Source organism: Lepidochelys olivacea (genome assembly GCF_965140295.1).
Source record: "Lepidochelys olivacea isolate rLepOli2 genome assembly, chromosome: 3".
Lineage (NCBI taxonomy): Eukaryota > Metazoa > Chordata > Testudines > Cheloniidae > Lepidochelys > Lepidochelys olivacea.
The window spans coordinates 29417904-29432597 of NC_140413.1; the positions used below are offsets into that span (position 1 = coordinate 29417904).

Here is a 14694-nt window from a genome sequence, read left to right on the forward strand (position 1 = left end):
TACATATCACAGAAGGGGGAAGCTCATTAGCCAAGTCTGAATTATATGCGTCTTGACAGTGGTTCTCACAGCAGTTACAAGACTCTTTAATTAAGGTGTTGCATAATTTGAGGGAAGGTATAAAATGGAGGAAGAAGATCTAGGCCAGTAAAAAGATTTTAGGGGACCTTAACTGAACATTTATTGATGTTTGGGTATTTAATTTCTGTTTGTTTCTTAACTATAACCTTCTGACAACATTGTTAGTTTTCACTGGAAACCTACTCTCAGTCCTAACTCTGGTTTAAGGGTTTGTTTTTGTTTTTTGTCTAGGAATGTATAGCCAACCCTATATTTCATTCTTTAATCCCGTGCTAGCCTATGTATATGTAGACCTGGAGGACAGTCTAGCATTGCAATAATACTGCAGACTACGCCTAATATATGATATGGCAATAAATACATTTAGGCAATAGCATTGCATCCTGTAGATGCTTTGACATTCCTCCCTGCAGGAAACAATGTATTCTAATGCAAATTTGATTTTCCTGCAGGATCTCATAAACTTTGCAGGTGTTACACTGGAGAGAAAAAAAAATCACTAATCAGCAGTTTCAACTGTAGTTCAATTGACATGCTTTACTCCTATCCCAGCCTAGATCCCGGACCCTGTTGCCAGTCAAGCAGCTCTGCTCTGTCCCTAGTTCGACTTTTCAGTGTTGCTTTGATCAGCTTTTGGTTTTTGATTACAGCAGCTCTTTCAGAGACCACTTTTAAACTCCCTTAAAAAGAATTACATGTATAAGAACACATTGAGTTGGTTGAGAAGCAGGAAGGAACGAACCAGGGCTAGGAGAGAAGTAGCAAGTAGGAGCTGAGTGGAAAATGTTCCCATGATAATACTGGCCCGGATCATACCTCTCCCAGCTCCTTGCACATAGTGGACCCGATGTGCATGGATCGTCTTGCTCCTGGATAAAAGAGGAGCTCAGCTGCCTCTAGGTACTGCCCCAAACACACCTATTCTGGGCTTCACAGAGGATACTTCAAAGGTCTGAGGAGGCACTGGTGACTGGGCAGGCCACAGAGAAGTGGGCAAACTTGGGGTGCACACTGTCCCCCATCCAGCCCCGTGGAGATTCTTAGGAAAAGGTAACACAGCCTGGGATATACTATCTTTCCTGCAGAGTGCTGCCTACACACCCTGGCACCGTGTTTCACAGCGCGATACTAGAAAACTCCATGTGGACAGCCTCAGAGATTTCCTCAGTCTGAGCCTACATGGAGAAGACTCAATACATGTTAAAAGTTCGAGAAGAAGAGAGTCTAAAAGATCTTGGATCCTGTTTGTAATGAAGGAGTGATAACAAATAGTAAAATCTCTAGATATTATTTCATTGCAAGATAAAATCCACCACCATCAAGGCACCGATTCATTTACAAAATAATTTCTAATTATAATTATTTATTTTATTTATTTTAAAACTGTACTACATCAGAAAAAAAACACGTAATCACAGTGTTTTGAACAGTGCATCTTTGGTTAAAGGTACACCACTAAGATGAAACCTCAGTCTTTTCACAAACAAGTTGAAAGTAGTTTTAGGCATCTGTCCAAGTTCCCTGTTTTAAACCCAGCTTTTATAGATTTAAAATAATCATTTTCTACTTTATTTAAATGTCAACCTTGTTTCTGTGGGAAAGAGACACTTACCCAACAAGAGAAACTGACCGACACAGAGAACACACATAGTGCAGACAAATGCATAAAGTTAAAAAAAACAAAAATCCTGAGACATGGACAATTTTTAAACTCTTTCAAGTACAGCATTTTAAAATGCTATTTGTAACACAAAATGACATAGAAGTGTGAATAATAATATTAATAGCTGTAAAATTAATATTTTGATGGAATCCCTATAGCATCACAAAATGCTCATCATGAAAATATTACTGATACACATAAAAATAAGTAAGTTTGCACATAGCAAAATGCACTGTACCTTAAAGAAAGTTATGCTTCCTGATTACACCCAGTGAGTTAATCCCAAAATTTCACATTTTGATTGCAATCCTAGAGGATTTACACCTGTGGTAACTGCTAGTAACTTTCTTCATGAATTCAGAGTAGCAGCCGTGTTAGTCTGTATTCGCAAAAAGAAAAGGAGTACTTGTGGCACCTTAGAGACTAACCAATTTATTTGAGCATAAGCTTTCGTGAGCTACAGCTCACTTCATCGGATGCATACTGTGGAAAATACGGTGGGGAGATTTATAACCTTTCCTTTCCTTTTCTTCATGGAGTTTTCTTTCCTTTGATTTAGGAGAATCTGCTGCTTTGGAGTATAGGTTAGGAGCACTTAAGGCTTCTGAGTCAGTGCAGTGCGCAACTGAACATTCAGTCAGGTCGTCATGACATGAACATTCTTCTGTCCCAGTAGAACACAGGAAGGTTTCAAAGCTATCTGCTCTGTAGTTACGACAAAAACAAAATAATCAGACTCTCATACAACCTATCAAGCTGTTCTATAATTTGTGTGCCCTCTGTGCTAGATGATAAATGGTATGACTTTATGTCTTATTAACACTGAAGTATTTTGCTAGGTCATGTTGCTCCCAGCCAGGTACATATCAATCTGTCGGCCTAAAGCAATATTAACATCAACAGATTTTTTTTTAAAGAAATAGGAACGTCCTTTTGCATTATGCAGATAGAAAAACACTTGAAGAGAACAAAAGATTTCTGTTTGTACAGGTCTCTATTATGTTAACAAAAGGAAAGATTAACAGGAGAATGAAAGTTAAATATGTTGCTACATTGTCTCTGTGTCTTCTAAATAAAATGGATAGGAAATTAAACAGTACATAGGTATATGGAAAACCTTTTATGTTCACCATATTGCTGGATGCACAAAGAAGCAACTACAGTATTACATTTAAAGGGACCACTTGTCAGGGTGAAAATCATATTTCTGAAATATTGACTTACATTACTTGTAATATATCACCAAAGATGATCAAAACTGAAGCTGTTTTAAAAATCTAACTTTATTTCCCCCTATGGCTTCAGTTTAATGAAGTACTTAAGCATATGCTTAATTTTATTCCTGTTTAAGTCCCATTGAAAACAGTGACCCTAACTGAAGTCAATAGGACTTAGTACATGCTTACGTGAATTGTGCCTCTGCAAACTTTAGTTTTTGCATTTCTCCTACACTGAACAATGACAACAGATTAGATGGTGTCATTTTTGTTTATAGTCCATTTCTATTCAGCTTCATATTCAGGTTCTCATAGACAAAAACAATACTGCAATATTTGGTTTGTAAAGACCAGAAGCGAATCTTTAGGAGGTATATACATATGTTTGTGTGAAAAAAATAAAGAGATTTCCACTGGAATTTTTAAAAAATGGAACATCTTTTCTGTTGTACTTAATATTTGTAAAATACTGTTAGGAGCTAGTGGAAACCTTGTTAAGGGTTGAGTTAAAACCTTGATTTTGATGGAAATGAACTGTAAGAATAAGTTAGTCATAACCTCTCACCTAAGACAAAAGGGTTATGTGCACCTGTCCAGGAGCTTTGGACTGTATGGGCAGAGGGATTTCTGCTGTGTATTGTTTTGTGTAAGGGGATACGGGAGTGCGTGAAGGCAGAAGACAGAACCACAGACAGCCTGAAAAAGCAAAGTAGAAGCTTGTAAGCATGGTGTGAGTCTGAGAGAAACCTAGAGAGAGGTTCTGGGTTGGAGGTGCTGGCTGAAAAGGAGCTTGGGCCTGTAAGATAAGAGACTACTCCTTTTGCCATTGGTTCCCCCTGTATTCAGAGAAGGAGGACTTGGTACAATCCTTGTAAGCTCCATCATCTTTTTCTATTCCCACCAGAAACATCCCGAGGCCCCCAAGCTTTGACTTGGGTCCAAAAATTTTAGGCTCAATCACCTGCACTGTGCTAAAATATGAGAATATAAAAGTGAAACTGAAAAGATAAAGGTAACCTGATGACACTGAATAGGCTGTTAGTTGTTCAAGTTGACAGAAATCCAAAAAAGTAAACAAACAGCATAAGTACCAAAAGGAAAATTCAGTTTTGAAATATTCACTTCTAATAATCTAAGCTGCTAACAGTAACACAAGTGAGGAAATCTGTACTTTAAAATGGTGGGGCCAGATTGGTGTGGTTACATGGGGCACAATAATACATTTTCCATGAGATAACTGCCCTCCTTGCACTTACCCCCATCAGGCTACATCCAAAAGGGGTGTAGCACAGGGGACTTGTCCTTTCTACACTGGGCCTCTCCGGAAGGCATAGTGCCTTGCCCCAGAGTTTCTGGTGGGGCAGTACAACCTCATACTATTCTGATGCACATCAGTGCCTAAAAGGCACAATAAAGCCCTTAACTTTTAGCCTGATAACATCTCTTGAAATCGTTACACACAGTTACTTAGATATTCAATTTCACCTACAAATCAGGTATTTAGATATATTAAATTATTGTTACATACAATTATTGTTACACAAAGTTATTAAGTTGTTATACACTGAATATTTGGACATCTAAGTAACTATTTCACCTACAAATCAAATATTTAGATATCTAAATTACAGTAAAACCTCCATTTTTATGAACACCACCCTTATGAATGACCAATTATGCAAACCATTTTTCCCCCAACAGGATGATTAGGGAGAAAGGGAGGAGAAAAACAAAACAAAACAAAAATCACATAACTAAAGGATATTGATGAAGAACAAATCAGTATTCCCTCACGATCCAATGCCTTCAATGCATTAGACGTTGCTTTGCAGTGGTGTGAAGGACAAAAAAAAAGTGATGCAGTGCACCAGACTCATTTATGCTTTGAACCTACTGTAATTTTTAAACGCTCATTTTTATGAGCCTTTTGATTTTATTAACTCCTCAATCCCCAATTAGTTCATAAAATAGAAATTCTACCATACATAAAATGTGCTTGAAATTGTTTTTGGGCATAAAACTGAAGGCTTTGTTAAAGTCAAGCAAAAAGATCAAGATCTTAAAGTCAACTTCTGGCCATGTTTATGGCCATGAAACCTCAGTTAAGTCAATAGGTTAAATGGATATAATCAAGGACAGAATATGGCCTCTATTATGCCTGCAAAAGTTCAGCTTGTTCCTAAGTTTCCTCTGTTTTAGTCAAGTCACCTCTTCTGAGATTCTTCTCTTTTATACACCTAGAACCTCAAGTAGCAAGAGGAGGGATAAATGCCATAGCTTCTAATCCAAACAGGTTTAGGTTATCATAACACAGCTTGCTATTAGAGATGCCTCTTTTTAACACCTGAAGTTTCTCAAGCACCTCAGCACTGTTTTTCCCTTTAATGTTTATTGTGTTTCAATCACATTTTGATTCTGCACAAGGCGAGTCCCTGCACCAGCAAGTCCTTGGATATGAACATCATATTCATGAAGACAAATATATAGTGATTTTACTGGCCATTTCTGATGTGAAAACTTCTTGATACCAGTAGAAGCACAATCAGATCAACCCATTATTATCTGTGTGTCCTGACCTGGGGCTCCTTCCTCTAACGTGCTGAACATCAGGGCCTGATCCACCAAAGCAAGTAGTCCAATTCAGCAAAGCATTTAAGCACATGCTTAAGTGCCGCTGGGACTTAAACACATAGTTAAGTGCTTTGCTGAATAGAGATGGACTTTAGCACACATTTAAAGTTAAGCATGTGTGCAAGTGTTTTATTGAATCAGGACCTTAATGCAAACAGTACCATAAAAATTTTATGCTGTATTTTTACCATTTGTGTTACCCCCACAAAAAATGGTACTTGATAATGGACTCCATGTATACCTTCAGAAGAGCTTTATGCAAGTTAATAGTATCAGATATGTTTTCTGTCCCTTAGAAGCCAAGTTCTAATCAGAAGCCCCACCTTTATTTTTAGAACTTTCAAAACCACCACAAATTGTCCAGTGAGAGTCTCCATTTAACCTCTATAACATGGCTCTCCTATATTACTCCTGTAATTCAACAACACAACCAAAGATACCATCCAAGTAAGAAATAATACTCTCCTGTTATAATATAGCTATTACCTTCCAGCTATTTATAATTATCGGTACTTGTTGCCAAGATCATTTATTATACAATATGTTGGTTTTGGGCCAAAGTATATTTCTAGATAGATAGCTGACTTTTGCACATAAAGGAGAATGTGATATCTATATTTTAAAGTTACTGCTTGGTTACACTATATACAATACTGCCCAAAGCCTATACTGGGATCAAAATATTGTAGACTTTAATTTTATTCTATTTTAGCATATAGGACAAATTGCTTTCACATTGTATCATCATTTTTCTCCCTTTAGAATATGGCTGATAAAGTGTGAGTCTGAGTGCATACATGTGCATATTGGTGATGGGTCATTGGTAAAAATCGAGGTACGCATTCTATCAAATCCATCCAATCCAGTTACCCAGCTGTAAAATGGGGGAAATTGTACTTTCCTACCTCACAGGGGTGCAGTGAGAATAACTATGTTAAAGATCATGTCATGCTTCAGACACTACGATACTGGAGGGCATAGAAAATAGGGAACTGAATCTATCAAATCTAAATTTCTAATCAGGTTATGGATGAACACTAACTATTAGGCAACCCTCCTCCCACACAAAATTAGAGTACAGGCCCAGGAGTCAGGAGCTCTAGTCCGAGCTGGGCCACTGAATTGCTGTGTGACCTTCAGACAGTTATTCAACTTCTTTGGTCTGTAGTTTCTGCAAAATGGGAATAAAAAAAACACTTAGTGACCTCATATGAATGTTGTGAATGACTATTTGTAAAGCGATTGGAGACCCTATGAAAGTATATTATAAAGCCACATAGTACATTCTCACAGTAAGAGTGTATTACTTTTCTGTATTTAAACCACCTGACAGTGTTAGCTGCACCCCAATCTTTGTGGGTCAGGACAGATGCATGATGCAAGCACTCCATTTCTCCAGACTACTGACAAGTAAGAAGGACTTTATTAAAATTTTGTGAAATCTCATCATAGATATTTGTAATAAAAAATTATATATATATATATATATATATATATATATATATATATAGGTTTTATAAAGCAATTTGGCACTCCAGTGCCACATGAAAAAGGGCACAAAGTAAATACGGGTTGTTACATACTTACTAAAAAACAGTGAAGCCAATAAACTGGTATCTGTTGCAAAACTCTTTAAACACCCACTGCATAGGATTCCAACATTGAAAAAATTATAACAAACAGGGTCATTCTGACCTAAAAGCAACCAAAAGACTTATAATTATTGTACCAGACAATGGTGAATCATACTTAAGCAAACCTCCTATTCCTTTTCAATAGAATGCATTATTAATCAGACACATTGTTTTATAACTGTTTCAACGAGGAAAAAAAGGAAAGGAAAAAAAATTCATTTTTCCATACAATATTGGGCCACTTGAAATAGTAACAATCATTTTTTTCCACTACCAATATTACATGAAGCGACTTCTGTTAATACTCTAAATCAGCAGTTCTCAAAATGTGGGCCGGGCCCCTAAAGTGGGCCGCGACACTGTTTTAATGGGGTCATCAGGGCTGGCGTTTGACTTGCTGGGGCCTGGGGCTGAAGCTGTAGTCCGAGGTGGTGGGGCTCTGGTTACAGGCCCCCAACCTGGGGATGAAGCCCTTGGGGCTTTGGTCCCCCTGCCCAGGGCCTCGGCAGGCTCAGGCTTCGGTCTCCCCCCCCCAGGGTTATGTGGCAATTTTGTCAGAAGGGGGTCATGGTGCAATGAAGTTTGAGAACCCTTGCTCTAAATCATTAAAACAAACCAAAAAAATCAAAGCTTTTTCAGTCATACTGTGCACAGGCAAATAAATACAGAAATCAAAACTAATGTAAATGTCCAAACAGCACATTAAAAAAAAAAAAAAAAAAAAGGTCTGCAGAATTATCAATATTCTTATAGCAGTTAATGGTTCTGACTTTGTCCCACCAAGTTTTCTGGAAAGTGAATTTCCTTTGTCTCTCTTCTGTGTTATTCCCCGCAAAAACGGGAACCTCCCATTTATTTTAGTATCTGTTTCAGCAAAAACCAACTGTTAGGCAGGAAGCTAGTCTCAACTTTAACCATGAATGTTAGGAACCATTAGAAAAGGGATAGATAATAAGACAGTAAATATGATGCCATTATATAAATCCAGGGTATGCCCACACCTGGAATACTGCTTGCCCCATCGCAAAATATACATATATTAGAACTGGGGGGAAAAAACTGAGAAGGGCAACAGAAATGATTAAGGGTGTGCACCAGCTTCCATATGAGGAGCGATTAAAATGACTGGGACTGTTCAGCTTAGGGAAGACATGACTGAGCTATGATAGGGGTCTATAAAATCATGAATGGTGTGGAGAAAGCAGATAATGAAACTGTTATTTACTCCTTCACATAACACACAAACCAGGGCTCACCCAATGAAATGAATGGGCAGAAGGTTTAAAACAAACAAAAGGAAGTATTTCTTTACATAACATACAGCCAGCCTGTGGAACTCATTGCCAGGAGATGTTGTGAAGGCCAAAAGCATAACTGGTTCACAAAAGAATTAGATGAGTTCATGGAGGATAGCTCCATCAATGGCTATTAGCTGCAATGATCAGGGATGCAACCCTATGCTCTGGGTGTCCCTAGACCTCTGACTGCCAGAAACTGGGACTGGATGACGGGATGGATCACTCGATAAATTGCCCTGTTCTGTTCATTCCCTCTGAAGCATTTGGCACCAGCCATTGTCAGAGGACAAGATACTTGGCTAGATAGAGCATTGGTCTGACACAGTATGGCCATTCTTATGTTCTTACTAAGTATAGTGTTGCTAACATCCCACTCTTATCTATTATAAGTACTTGCAAAGTAATAAGTACTTATTACTGTAATAAACTGAGCACTTCACAATCTTTAATGTATTTATCCTCACAACTCCCCTATGAAGTGAGGTAATATCTCTCCATTCCCACTGATGGGAAACTGAGGCTTCTTTTTCATGCACCAAGAAGCTCAACTAAGGAGTGGAGGCATAAGTGTCACAGATTCTAATCCAAATTGATTTAGGGTATTAAAACTACTTTCCTCTTTTTAACAGATAGGGGTTTCTTTCACACCTGAACATAGTTTTTAATCTCCTTCATTTATCTTTTTTAAAATCACATTTTTCTTCAATTCATTTTCTGATATTTGGCCAATTATATTCAAAAATTTAAGTGCTTAACTTTTTAAAAGTGACTAAAAGAAAAGGAGTACTTGTGGCATCTTAGAGACTAACAAATTTATTTGAACATAAGCTTTCGTGAGCTACAGTTCACTTCATCGGATGCATGCTGTAGCTCACGAAAGCTTATGCTCAAATAAATTTGTTAGTCGCTAAGGTGCCACAAGTACTCCTTTTCTTTTTGCGAATACAGACTGACACAGCTGCTACTCTGAAACCTAAAAGTGACTAGTGATTTTGGGTACTGAAACTGAAACACCTCACCAGGGCCTGATTTTCAGAAGTAGGAGCTCAGCACTTTCTGCAAACCAGGCCTCTTTAATGTGTCTCAGGTTGGGTGCCAAAAATTTAAACACCTTCCATCCTAATCTGAGGTACTTACATGGCCCACTTACCACAGTATCTGAGCACCTCACAGTCTTTAATGTGTTTATCTTCAAAACACCTTTGTAAGGTAGGCAAGAGCTGTTACTCCCATTTTACAGATGGGGAATGTGGGCACAAAGACGCTAAATAATTTGCCCAATGTCACATAGGAAGTCTGCAGCAACGTAGAGAATGAAACGCAGATCTCCCGACTCCCAGGCTAATGCACTAACCACTGGACCATCCTTCCTCTGGGTAAATTTTATGTTAAATATTTTAAATGCCAATTTAATTGAAATGACTGTGGTTTTGTTGAAAAAATACCAACCTTCCCGTGCCCTATTTGAAAACAAATATTGGACCACCAAAAAAAAATCTGACAGAAAATCTTCATTCAGCTCTACCCACAAACTGCAGTAGCTGGGCAACACCATTACACTTCCAATGGACACAGGGGGAAATCTTGGCCCCATTTAAATATATTGCCAACACACCCATCAACCTCAGTGGATTTCACCCACAGTTCCTAAATTACAGTGAGCTCCAAATACAGATGAATCCATTAAGGAGAATTAAACATATATTTATTAAATGAGGCTGTGTTCACAAAATAACAATGTTTCAGCCAAAAGGCTTTCACAAGATATATTCCACAAGCAACAAAGTTGATTGAAATCAGCTTCCTGTTCTCCCACCATTTACATTTACCATTTCCTAATTAATTTTCAATATGCATAGTTCCTAATGGTCAGATCCTACTGAAGTCAGTGGGAGCCTTCCCCTTGATCTCCATGGGCTTTGGGGTCAAACCTCTTGATGATGCCAACCCTTTTATGAATTACTTCATTTTTTTGCTGGCATTCCTACCTATTTTCATTAATTAAAATAACATTTACATAATACTTTTCAGTTAAAGTATAATACATGCATAATAAAAATGTAAGACAAGAATCTCCTCTACAATCCCCTTCGTAGTTGGTACATAATGGGTACTCATTCTTCTAGTCTGCCAAACTCTTAGTTATCAGTTGGGGTTCCCCAGGCTGATGCAAGTATAGGCCTTGATCCTACAAATGCTTAAACGTGGGATTACTCATATATCTAAGTGTTTACAGTATTACATATAATCAAAAAATAAAACCCCCAAAGCTTTGTCAGAATAAAAATGACCAGACCAATATGAAGGCAGTTATAAGCACAGGGCAGGGTTATAGATAAACAGGCGAAGCAAGTAGATAGGATAAGAGTGGACCCTTGAAAATATCAGTGCCATTGCGCCTCACTCAAAGGATTAAATGACACATCCTCCTCTACATGCAAGGAAGGCCCTGAAAGCAGGGGCGGCTCTACCAATTTTCCCGCCCCAAGCAGTCGCCGCCAAATTGCCACCGCCGCAACAGTGGCGGAGCAGCCACCAAATTGCCACTGCGCCCGGAAGAGCAGCGGGGCTGCCGCCGAATTGATGCCGCGGGACACCGAATGCCGCCCCAAGTACCTGCTGGGAAAGCAGCAGAACTGACACAGCTCCATTGGCATGTGGAAGGCTAAGAGGGAGGGGAGGGACACAGGATTCAGGAAGCCCACATAAGGAGAATTTTGTTTTTAAAAGTTATCCCATTTTAAAAACTGTACAGTTTATAAATTCAAACATGGGAGATTTCAGTGCTCCAGGTGAATGCTTTGGAAAGCTGGAAGGACATGAACACAAGGGAGTAAACTGGAAACTGAATTGCTACCAGATTTAAGGGCCAGATTTTGAGGGTACAGACACACGCAGAGAAAACAGTATCTTACTCCTTATTTAAATCAACAAGGCCATTCCTGAACCAAGGACAACTCAGTGAGAGTAAAGGGCTCACAGCCTGGTGGTCCTTAATGGAGAGACTTTTAAATTCTCTCTATTTTTTTATTAATTTTTTTGGGAAAAAAGGACAACAGGAGATTTGTGTCCTTTCTTTCTTCTGTTTGATTTGTAAAGTCCTAGAAGGGATGTGGGGGAGGAAGCTTCCTCCTTGCTGTCTGCAATAGAAATGTAGGTCTCATCCAGCTGTTTTTCCTGGAAGATTCTATGGACAACCGCAGCATTAGTGGGATTATGACATCAGAGATCTCATGCAATGGAAGCTGATTAAGTGAAAGAGGTAGTCGTTTTTTATTCAGATTGTTCAAAACAGTTTGCTTTTGTTCACTTCCATTTCACTCAAAATGCTCCATTTTTTTTTTTGAAAGATTCCCCCACCTACTCCCTTTCACATATGGGCTGAAAAAGCTCAGAATCCACATCTGAGACTTCCAACCGAAAAAAAACCAAGGAACATCAGACCTAACATTGTTTTAACTTTAGAACTATCAGCAAACAGGAAAAAACAAACTTTAAAAAGTTATGCCTTCTTTGTATATGTAAGCGGGGGAATAGTCCCGCTTTTGTGGGGAACTTTCCTGGCTTCTGCACTACCCCGGTGAAGTGGGCTAGCGAAAGGATCTGAGTCCTCGCTCCCACTTCCTTTACCCAGTGGCCTCCCTGCCCTTGAGGACTCCCCTTCCACTCTCCTGTTTGGCAGAGTCCTCATAACCCCAGCAAGGCTGGGCCCAGGATTCCTGGTGGGCTCGACCCCCAACCCTGCTGTGGTCACCTAGGACAGGGGCTAGGGTGTCCCCACTTTAGGGGACTCTCTCTGCACTGGGCACTTCTCTGACCCACTGACCATTACATACAATTTAAAGCAAATTCAAGTTATTTAATCAACAATTAATTTTTAAAAGAATAAGGAAAAATGGGAAAGGTTAAACGAAACACATCAACCTGCTCTGTGGCAGGGACCATCACAAACAGTGTCTCTGGAATGTCAGGGCAGTTCACTGTCTGTTCCTTGTAAGGCCCAGGCCTCCTTCTCAGGCCCTGGCTGTGCTGCAGGGATGCTGTGGGTTGGACACTTGCTCTGGTGGTGGCCACACGCTCTCAGGCTCTAAGTGGTAGGACCCTTCTGCCCAGTGTCGCCCCCGCCCTGTCGGGGTTACGATCCAAGCCTGGCCTGCAGAGCCTCTTGGCTGAGGCGTCTCCCTGTGCTGGGCCCGCTGCCCAGGGTCCCCCTCGGCCTCCCCAGCTGCTCACCACACCCAGCTCCGGACTGCTCCAGCCCCAGCTCCGCACTCGGTCTCTGCACTGCTGCTGCTGCTCTGCCTCCAGCTCCCTGGGCTGCTTCTTTGGCCCCTCTGGCTCTGGTTGCTGCAGCTCTCCTCCCGGGACAGGTCTGCTCTGTGACTCTGCTCCCAGCGCCGACCTGCTTTGTGGGCTGCTTTTCTGGCCCCTCTGGCTCTGCTCCCAGGGTAAGTTTGCTCTCTCTGGGCTGTGCCTCTGGCTTTGGGGTTGCAGCTCTGCTCCCAGGACAGGGTCTGCTCTCTCTGGGCTGCTTTTCTGGTCCCTCTGGATCTGGCACAGCTCTGCTCCCCAGCTCAGCTTAGGCCCCTGCTTTCTCGTTAGCTCGGCCCCACTCTGTCTGACCCAGGCAAATCCAGCTCACATGGAGGACGGGACCTCCCTGATCTCCTGACTCCCTGATTAGCCTGCCCGCCCTGTCATTCAGGCTGACCTGGAGCATTGGCCTCTCCCCATTGTTCCTGGGGACTATCAGTTTCAGGGTCCTGATTCCCCATCGACCCTTCCCCCTTTTTAGTACTGGGAGCTAGCAACTAAAACACCCTCACTGAATGTTAGTAAGGGGGCAACAGTCCCCTTAGATACAGCAAAGGAATCAACAATGCACAAACCCGATTTGTTTGCTTATTTTCTTCTCATCTCAAAGCATTTTTGCGGACACAAGGAGCAGTACAGCATCACCATTCATTCTTGTCCGTGGCTTGTTCCTCCATTAAAACCAGCCTGATCAAGTCCCCACATACCATGTGCCGCCATCTAGTTGGTGATCAGTCGCTAGGTCTGACTGACCTTGGTTGTGCGTGCATTGGTTTGGTTTTTTTCATCCTATCATCTGTTTGTCTTCTGCAGGGTCCCCAACATCATAATCTTTTCTAATGCAGTCAATCCTGTATGCTGATTTCACATCCTTCTCTCTTTCTAACGTCTTCATTTGTCTTAAAATCATACCACTTTTTATCTGCCAACTTGCAAAGAACTCTCATCTCTACTGCCTCCAGCCTTCTGATGTCTGTATTTTATTTTAGCTCAACTTTAACTCTAGAAGCTGGCACTGGAGCCCACTAAATAATGATTTATGATGCTATCAGGAAGCTATTTCCCTAAGAGAATTAGTACATTTTAAAGCACGATAATAAAATTAGCTAGGGTAATGCCTATTTTGTTGCACTGTAGCGCTACTGATTCTCTGTTCTTCACAGTTAAAACAATTTGTTCAGAGGGTTATTTATAAATCTACACCTTGACTAAAATAAAAAGAAGGAAAAAATAAACTTCCTTGGGGCTGAAACTCACCATTCTCAAGAGAATTTCTTGTATCACCCTTTCAAAGAATCTACCTGCAGTCAAAGCTCTTTCATGCAGGTATCCAAGTCTGAATTCTATTATTGGTCTTTCACTCATACAGACCCAATTTAACTTCTGTTGACTTCAACAAGGGTTGGATCAGACCCTAAACCAGCAGGAGGCAGCTCAGAAAGGATGCTCAAAACTCCTGTAGGGAAGGAGTCTTTGTGCAATGACTGGGTTTGGGGAGGAAGCATTACTCTGACTTGTTACACTTCCTGTCTGCCCCGGGTTATGCTGTCTCCACAAATTCCCCAATAGGAAGAAGAATATGAATACTTCTTTTGAAGGGCCTGTGCTGTGTCCTGTAAGAGAGGAGTTCTCAAGGGGTAGGGTGAGGGTTTTCAAAGCAGAATATGTGGTGCATCAGGAAGCTGCCAGGTCAAAGTTTCAAACCCCAGCTGCCTTGGTTCTGAATCATGATTCATTAAAGAGTTCCATTGTATGAGAAAAGCTACAGAAAGAAGCCAAAGGGCGGGGGGGACGGTTGAAAAATGTTTGAGGGAATGAAATTCCACCTCTCTCTTCCACCAAAAATCTCCAGGGGG

General features: G+C 40.5%; 1 protein-coding gene across 6 annotated transcripts in view; it reads right to left on the bottom strand.

Moving 5' to 3' along the window:
• The window catches only part of GREB1 (growth regulating estrogen receptor binding 1), a 174073-nt gene that overhangs the window by 91372 nt on the left and 68007 nt on the right, over window positions 1–14694 (bottom strand). Inside the window, exon 1 of one of the 6 annotated variants that reach the window (XM_084623302.1) lies at window positions 1983–2095. The exons of 4 other annotated variants lie outside the window; for them this stretch is intronic. The gene's annotated coding sequence lies outside the window, so the exon portion shown is untranslated. Of the gene's footprint in view, window positions 1–1982; window positions 2096–14694 lie in introns of those variants that run through there. One more of the 6 variants, XM_084623303.1, reaches the window with a different exon arrangement.